This window comes from Asparagus officinalis, unplaced genomic scaffold (assembly GCF_001876935.1).
Source record: "Asparagus officinalis unplaced genomic scaffold, Aspof.V1 AsparagusV1_Un1805, whole genome shotgun sequence".
In the NCBI taxonomy this organism is placed as follows: Eukaryota; Viridiplantae; Streptophyta; class Magnoliopsida; order Asparagales; family Asparagaceae; genus Asparagus; species Asparagus officinalis.
Window position 1 is genome coordinate 1 of NW_017974064.1, and position 9,208 is coordinate 9,208.

At 36.8% G+C, this 9,208-nt stretch overlaps 1 long non-coding RNA gene across 1 annotated transcript; it reads right to left on the reverse strand.

Moving 5' to 3' along the window:
* Positions 1 to 624: 624 nt before the first annotated feature.
* Positions 625 to 4,817, reverse strand: LOC109828491. Its single transcript, XR_002243716.1, has 2 exons — positions 4,648 to 4,817; positions 625 to 1,266 (listed from the first exon to the last, which is right to left on the reverse strand). It is a non-coding gene; the product is annotated as an uncharacterized LOC109828491 (long non-coding RNA).
* Between the last annotated feature and the right edge of the window lie 4,391 nt (positions 4,818 to 9,208).

Genomic DNA, 9,208 nt, shown 5'->3' on the forward strand with positions numbered 1-9,208 from the left:
TGTAGTCTCTAGAGCGTTGCAAAGATCGTCACCTTGTAACCTTCGTCTTGGCTCCTTGAAAATATGAGAATCATCAGATTGTAACTCCAGATGTTGATTGTGAAGGATGTTGAATTAGAGCTTTCATTAGTTGTTGTGAAGGTCGTCATATTATAATTTCCATCATTGGTGTTTGATGGGGATAAGCTATCTGTAGTGATTTTTAGACAGCCTACAAATACCTTGGTAGTACATATGATTGTCTTTAGAGTGCTAGGTCTACAATGAATGAGAATGTACAAAGGAACACTCGGAGGGTTAATTACAAACCTTATACACACACACAATAACGATTCGTACTCTCAATTAAAAACCTATGATGCATTTTCTTAGACTGCCAAATTCCAGAAAAGATACGCTGCATATTCTAGATTGCCAAATTGCACATACGAAAAATAAATAAGCTGGAAAACAAAAACATATCAGATATTTTTGCTAAATGTTGACTAAGGATGTATTCCACATATCGATAACGCAACAGTTCTGAAACCTTTTGCAATAGACAAAATTAACAACATTGACCAGCCTAAATAAGATATGCAATAGACAACAGAGCCTTAAGGAAGTAGAAGCATTACAGTCACCTTTTGAAACTAACGAAATCAATAAAAAGTAACCGTTAACGCCAGATGTAATACACATCGTCTGAGCACATGGAATGGAGAAAACTAACAGTTCAAATGTTATCTATAGAACGTACACCAAGATGATAAGAATTAACGTTCATGTCAGTTCAAATGTAAAATTAATGTATGTCACTAAATCCTTGTAGAGTTCAAGATCACTTGAGAAATACCAATGACGGCTCGTTTCCCCAAATTTCAGTTTCAAAGTTGAAATAGGGTATAGGCAGAGACAGGAATGTGAACAGTAAAGATGAAATTTGCCATCCATCTAAAATCAGATTCTCACTTCAAAAATTGTAAAAAACAAAGAAATGAAAAGGATAATACCGCAAAACTAAAATTATAACCATCCAACTTTTATACAACAGTTACTAAGGGGGATGCTAGGCATTTTATTTTTACTTTTTAACTCTGTAATGATGAATTCTCAAAGTTCGGGGTCCTGTGAAACTTCCCACTCTTGGAGATCCTGTGCAAAAAAAAACCCAAAACTGTAGCTTGATATGCACATCATCTAGGAACCAGTTCTGAAAATCGCTGACAATTTGCATAGTTGATCAAGCAGCTCAATGATTCTGTTGTCAAGAACCGCAAAATCCACCTGTAAATAAGAAAAGCCATCAAAAAGTGTTAGACAAAGACACAAGATCTAGGAATAGGGGATGAACAGTAATCAAGTAGGTTGTTTGGCATGAACAGCGGTTGCTTGCTGTGGAGCTGCTTAGTTCTATCTGTAAAGAAGGTGGCAAACGAACTTGTCAATTGGGTTGGTGTTACGAGCTTTATCCCAGTGAATTTGATGATTTGAGAATGGTCAATATGTTTAGAAGCGAAAATAATGAGCCACTACCTACGCGAATAAAGGACTGGCAATCAGGTGACCCTTTAACTCACCAATCTAAATGTGCTCGGAATCATGAGGCTTTGCAGGTATTTATCGCTTATTTCTCTCTAAATTTCAGCCAGTACTAACTGGTTTATGGTGCATATGATCGTTAAAATTCGCCATGTTTTTTATAAAGAGATACTCATAAATGTTATATACACTTAATTAAATTTATATATTGGTTAAATGGTGCAAAAATGCACTGTTCTATGCTTATGAAGATGAAGAACTCATTTATCGTAGATTTTTTTTGCTTATCAAACATTAACACTGACATTTGCCATGTTCCAGTGAATTTAGTTGGTTGTGGAGTAGTCTGACATAATGAACTTCTATGATATATCTAATCTAATCTGGGCCTCATTCCCATCTAATAATAGGGCTTCATAATGAACTTCTATGATATCCAATCTGGGCTTCATTCTCATCTAATCTAATCTAATCTAATTTATCTAATCTATAAAATCTAATCTAATTTATCTAATATAATCTATATCTATATTTATACCTCTATGTATATCTATCTATACTACACATAAAAGAGGATTCAAGTGTTAAAACTTCTTAATAGCTTTTTTGCCCCTCTAATTTTGAAATTTTCCATTTCTATCTTTAATTAATTGCATATAAAGTCTTATTCTCATTCAATATATACAAATTACATGCTCAATGTAATATATACAAATATTATAGCAAATATAGAATATATAGATAATTGATATAATGCACATGTCAAACTAATACTGTTATACGTTTCATTTTGCAACTTATGTGTCAACTTTGCCATTAGTGCATGCATTATATATACTTGAATCACGAGTTATATTTAAATTGCAACCTTTATCTCAGGGGCAATTAAAATAATTGTTATGGAATCCACAACCAAAGTAGGGACGATCTGGAACAGGGAGGTGTGTACAGGCCAGTATTTTGTTTACGTTGTTTAGCTAATTGGCAAGTGCGATATTGTCCTATTAACTTCGCAACATCTCTTTTAAGGCTTGGCCAGTAAAAAAAATTTCCACAGCCTCTATAGTCTTTTCACGACCGATGTCCAGCAAGACCTCCTGCGTGCAATTCCCAAACAAGATAATCTCTCAAAGAAGTACGGGGAATGCATAACTTGTGAAATCGAAATAAATAACCATCTTGGAGCAGAAAGCTATCTATCTCGGGAGTCGCTCCATTTAAAGAAACAAAGATCTCTCCAAAGTCGGGACATGATTCATATTCCCCTTTGATTCTTTCAAAACCCACTACCTCTGCACTCATTCGGTTTAGAATAAAAGTTCGGCGACTGAGTGCATCAACCACCTTGTTCTCAACTCCAGCCATGTGTTTAAGGGTATAAGTGTATCTCGTAGAAATTCAACCCATCGAGCACGCCTGGCATTGAGTTTCTTCTGAGAGTTAAGATACCGAAGGGCTTCATGGTCCGAGTAAATTTATTATTTTGGTAATCCTAAAACTTGTTTGTTACAATTATGGATTTTAAATTCTAAAATTTGTAATGTTGCAATTTGAGTTTGAAACAAACAAAAATTTACAAATTATAGCATTCCAAATCCCAAAATATTGATAAAACAAACAAAGTTTAAGGAATCAAACCCATAACAAAACACCAATGGATTTCAAATCCCATGGTAAAATCCATATCCTAAAATTATAGGATTTGAAACAAACACCCCCTAAGAGTGTTGATTAAGTGGGGACTTAACAATAGTGACCTTATTGGTGTTATTCCCATTGTCTGTGTGTCTAGTGAAAGGAGAACCTTGTGATCAATCTAAATCTTGGACAAGCTGATAGGCTTGCTCTAAAGTGGAGATGTCTCGCCCGAAGAGTTCACGCCTAAGATCTTCCCTAAGTCCTGAGCAAAATCTAGATAAGACTACAATGTCAGATTCATTCTCGCCACACCTAACTAGAAATTCATCAAATTTGGTGATGTACTCCGACATTGACCGATTGCCTTGCGTCAGGCACTGCCATTGATCGAGTAAGTGTTGCTTATATGACACAGGCAAGTATTTTTCTTGGAGTTTCAATTTCATCTCATCCCAAGTTTGTATGCGCTCTTGCCTCTTAAGAGTCATCAGCTTCTCAACGTTAGACCAATATTGTCTTGCCTGACCCACAAGTTTCATTTTGGCAAATCGAATTCATCTCTCATCGGACATTTTATACCAACCGAAATAGCGGTCTGTGTCCGACATCCAATCAATAAAAACCTGAGGATCTAACTGGCCTTCGAAAGTGGTTGCCTCTAATTTAACGTACTTCAGATGCATCTCATCTAGGTCAAATGGTGAATTGTCCCTAGGTGGGCGATTTCCAAGACGGTTGGCGTGAGGACATATGTATTCATGAGGTTGATGGGGATATTGTCCAGTTCGAGATCCGTCATCTTCATCACGTTCATGGGGCCTGTCCGTCGCTCGGTCTAAACGTTCCCTCGTCTCTCAAATCTTGTTCAGCAATGTCAAATCGCGCAGTTAAGGCTTCTATGGCTTTTGTGAGGCTTCCAAGGTTGGGATCCATCTCGAAATTGGGATTTCGAAGGGAATATTGTATCCCACTTCGAGTGCGCGTGCAACAGGCTAGTTTCTAAATGCAAACTAGAGAATCTTAATAATAATGATGCAGTGAATTGTTAACTAATTTTTTCCTAAATGCAATCTATCAAAATGCAAAATCAATTCTAACACCTAACATGATGCCAGATGATAATGTGGACTACGATGGGAAAATGAGAAATCAACAAGGAGACCAATTCGCAATGTTCAATATGTTACCCCACGGCTTGTTACAAATTAGACATCAATTATTTAACTTGTGATAATTATATCAACAACAAATCATGCTGATAATATTGAACCGTAAGATTGTAGCAAGATAATTAACCAAGCTAGATTTGGAATAGTTCTAATTTAAAATCGAGATCTAGCACTAATAAAGGTAGAACAGAAACACACACTCACAAGTTTAGTGGACAGCCAACAATATTGATAATACGCAAGATGAACCAATATAAAAGAGATTGCAACAATTTCCAAATCAATTAGAAAGACGTAGAATTAATGATATTAGAATTACCTTGATGACGATTCACTAACAAACCTCTGTTAATGGTACTGCAGTCTGCGGGTTCAGGATGATTGACGTTGATGATTGTTGTTGCCCTTTGGGGAGATCGGAGAACTACAACGGAGTGAGCGGCGTCAGCGAAGTGGAGGTGAAAGTATGTGCGATGTCCTCATCAGAGCAATTACCTCCAAAGAATGCTCTAGAGACGAGACATGTCTCCCTGCAGCAACAGCAAACTTATCCACATGGACCTTTGTATCTACTTGATCCCAAATATCCTTCAAAGCACCTCGGGCTTCAGGCGACAAGTTCTCCCAAGCAGAATATGTAACGCTCTGCATAAAAAATTTTGATTTTAGTATGAAACAATTTCTTATAAAACATATCTTCATAATGTTTTATACCTGAATAGCTTTTTCACCCACATTCTGGTATTCTGCTGCAAGTCGCTAAAGTTCATAGTCGAAGTCCACAATCGAGACACCAGCAGTAGCACTAACCTGAAACCAAAGATATAGTAATTAGTGAATAGACAAAATATAGAAATTCAAGATGAAAGTTTGCCAAGAGTTGAACCTCCAATGTACGTGCAATGAGATCAACGTAATCCTCTTCGACAGTTGACTCTAAGTTTGAGTTTAGAACCTAGTAAACATGATGAATGCATGGTTAAGTGTAACAAGAATTTAGATATATAAACATGTTAAAAAGTTATTGGGCATTGTAAGCATACTTTCAGCTTTGTTAGCAATTCTGAGATTGTCGTTTAACTCTTTTTCCATCTTAAATTCTCTGTTCTGTAGATGAACCAATCAGACCAAACACGAACAGAAGCAAATACTTAGAACCATCATTTTGTGCTCACCCAGAAGTCAATAATTAAGCACACATCAAAGTATACACTCATTTACAAAACTAATACACTTTGTTGCAACCATTTGCACAAGAATGTATTAGGTTCTGTAAATGAGTGTATACTTTGATGTGTGCTTAATTATTGACTTCTGGGTGAGCACAAAATGATGGTTCTAAGTATTTGCTTCTGTTCGTGTTTGGTCTGATTGGTTCATCTACAGAACAGAGAATTTAAGATAAAAAAAGAGTTAAACGCTAATCTCAGAATTGCTAACAAAACTGAAAGTATGTTTATAATGCCCAATAACTTTTTCACATGTTTATATATCCAAATTCTTGTTACACTTAACCATGCATTCATCATATTTACTAGGTTCTAAACTCAAACTTAGAGTCAACTGTCGAAGAGGATTACGTTGATCTCATTGCACGTACATTGGAGGTTCAACTCTTGGCAAACTTTCATCTTGAATTTCTATATTTTGTCTATTCACTAATTACTATATCTTTGGTTTCAGGTTAGTGCTACTGCTGGTGTCTCGATTGTGGACTTCGACTATGAACTTTGGCGACTTGCAGCAGAATACCAGAATGTGGGAGAAAAAGCTATTCAGGTATAAAACATTATGAAGACATGCTTTATAAGAAATTGTTTCATACTAAAATCAAAATTTTTTATACAGAACGCTATGTATTCTGCTTGGGAGAACTTGTCGCCTGAAGCCCGAGATGCTTTGAAGGACACTTGGGATTAAGTAGACACAAAGGTCCATGTGGATAAGTTTGTTGTTGCTGCAGGGAGATGTCTCGTCTCTAGAGCATTCTTTGGAGGTAAGTGCTCTCTCCTCATGTTACCACTTATTCTACTATCTTTTATTCACCTGAACATTGAGAAAAGCCATATTACTTTAACATGGACTGGAACCTCCTCAACTGTTGGAATTGCTTTTTTTTTAAGTTGGAGCTTACGAGGAATATACAGATGAGACCTTGAGATCTTTGCGCAAATTTCAAGGATTAGGAACAAATAAAGCTATCTATTGAGGTTTTACAGTTGAAACTAAATATAATTAGGCACTTAAAGATTAGGGTACGCAAGGGTAAAAGAGAATGGTATTCTAAGGACAAAATCAACAAAGAACCCAACTTTACTGAGATTCCAGCAACATTTTGATTTTTGATATTTCAAATAGAACCCAGTCAAGAACTGCACAGCTGCTCTTAGGGTTTCAACGGAACAGGCTTGTAGAAGAATCTGTTCCCTATATCATAGCCAATCATCAAAAGATCCGACCTTTATACAAAAATTAGCAAGATTCACAGGAGCAAAACAAAACCCAGGTAGGAACTTGAAAGTTCCCAAGGCGTTTACAGAAACAACCAATCATGAGTATTTAGGGTTTCAACAAACCAGCATCAATTCGAGAATTAAAAAACCTAAAAAATTTACCTCAATCTGAGTTCCCCAAAACAGGATCAACTAGGGTTTTCCATCTCAATCCCTCTCTCTATCAATTGATAATCTAGAAAAAAAAATTAGGGTCTGGAGGAAGCAGAAAAGGGGAGAGGGGATGGGGGCGAGTTCGTAGGATAAGGGGGTGTTTGTTTCAATTTTTTTGGGATATAGGCTAGATTTCAAGTTTAGGGATGTAAAAAGGGGATTTTTTGGGTTTTGGAATTCCATAAACCATGTTTGTTTCAAAAAAAAAGGATAATGAATCCCCAAAACATAAAAAACTAATTTATTTTAGGATTTGAGAAATCCTGTTTTGAGATCGGATGTGGGCTAGATCTCTGACAATCTCGTGTCCAGCTCATCACCCCTCCCTCTCCGTCCCCAACCTCACAAGCATGCGCGATGCTGCCAACGCCCGCAGCGCCTTCGCTGCTGCTCACTCCTCCTACATGATCGATCACTACGCGATTCAAGAAGAGAACAACACTTACTTGAGAAACCCTAGAGACGCTCTAGTATCGATCTCGACAACCATCAAAGAATGGCATTAAATCTCAGAGGCGAACTTCGCAGCGGGATCATCGATGGATTTGGGATTTTTTAAGGGTTTGGAACAAAATACTCACTCACACGCGAATAAGTTTTTTGGGAGCTCGAGACCTTAACGAGTTTATTCGGGTCGGGTATAGTAACTTGTCTGAAATCCAAAACGACTGATGGGCTGGGTCAATTCTGATTTGGACTTTTGTATAATTAAGATAATGCTAGATTTATTTATTTTGAGTACTAAATTTGTGTACCAAGTTAAAATTTTGTGTAGCAAGTACTAATTCTGTGTACCAAGTTAAAATTCTGTGTACTAATTTTGATTTTCCCCCTACTTGTTCTTAGGATAATATTGTTAGTTAACTTTTTTTGTTGGATTTATTTTAAAAGATAAAATTTTGGAAAGTTAAGCACAAATTGCAGTAATTCTAGCGAAGCGATGCAAGCAAAAATTTATTATCTTAATTCTAGTTCATCTAGTATTTATAGAAATTAGTAAAAAAATTGGAAGGCTTAAATAAAAACCTGAGAGGCTTGAGTAAAAATTGTATTTGTTTTTATTTGTAGGGGGTAAGCTCACCAAATATCTTATATTCACCATTTATTATTTTGGTAATCCTAAAACTTGTTTGTTACAATTATGGATTTTAAATTCTAAAATTTGTAATGTTGCAATTTGAGTTTGAAACAAACAAAAATTTACAAATTATAGCATTCCAAATCCCAAAATATTGATAAAACAAACAAAGTTTAAGGAATCAAACCCATAACAAAACACCAATGGATTTCAAATCCCATGGTAAAATCCATATCCTAAAATTATAGGATTTGAAACAAACACCCCCTAAGAGTGTTGATTAAGTGGGGACTTAACAATAGTGACCTTATTGGTGTTATTCCCATTGTCTGTGTGTCTAGTGAAAGGAGAACCTTGTGATCAATCTAAATCTTGGACAAGCTGATAGGCTTGCTCTAAAGTGGAGATGTCTCGCCCGAAGAGTTCACGCCTAAGATCTTCCCTAAGTCCTGAGCAAAATCTAGATAAGACTACAATGTCTGATTCATTCTCGCCACACCTAACTAGAAATTCATCAAATTTGGTGATGTACTCCGACATTGACCGATTGCCTTGCGTCAGGCACTGCCATTGATCGAGTAAGTGTTGCTTATACGACACAGGCAAGTATTTTTCTTGGAGTTTCAATTTCATCTCATCCTAAGTTTGTATGCGCTCTTGCCTCTTAAGAGTCATCAGCTTCTCAACGTTAGACCAATATTGTCTTGCCTGACCCACAAGTTTCATTTTGGCAAATCGAATTCATCTCTCATCGGACATTTTATACCAACCGAAATAGCGGTCTGTGTCCGACATCCAATCAATAAAAACCTGAGGATCTAACTGGCCTTCGAAAGTGGTTGCCTCTAATTTAACGTACTTCAGATGCATCTCATCTAGGTCAAATGGTGAATTGTCCCTAGGTGGGCGATTTCCAAGACGGTTGGCGTGAGGACATATGTATTCATGAGGTTGATGGGGATATTGTCCAGTTCGAGATCCGTCATCTTCATCACGTTCATGGGGCCTGTCCGTCGCTCGGTCTAAACGTTCCCTCGTCTCTCAAATCTTGTTCAGCAATGTCAAATCGCGCAGTTAAGGCTTCTATGGCTTTTGTGAGGCTTCCAAGGTTGGGATCCATCTCGAAATTGGGATTT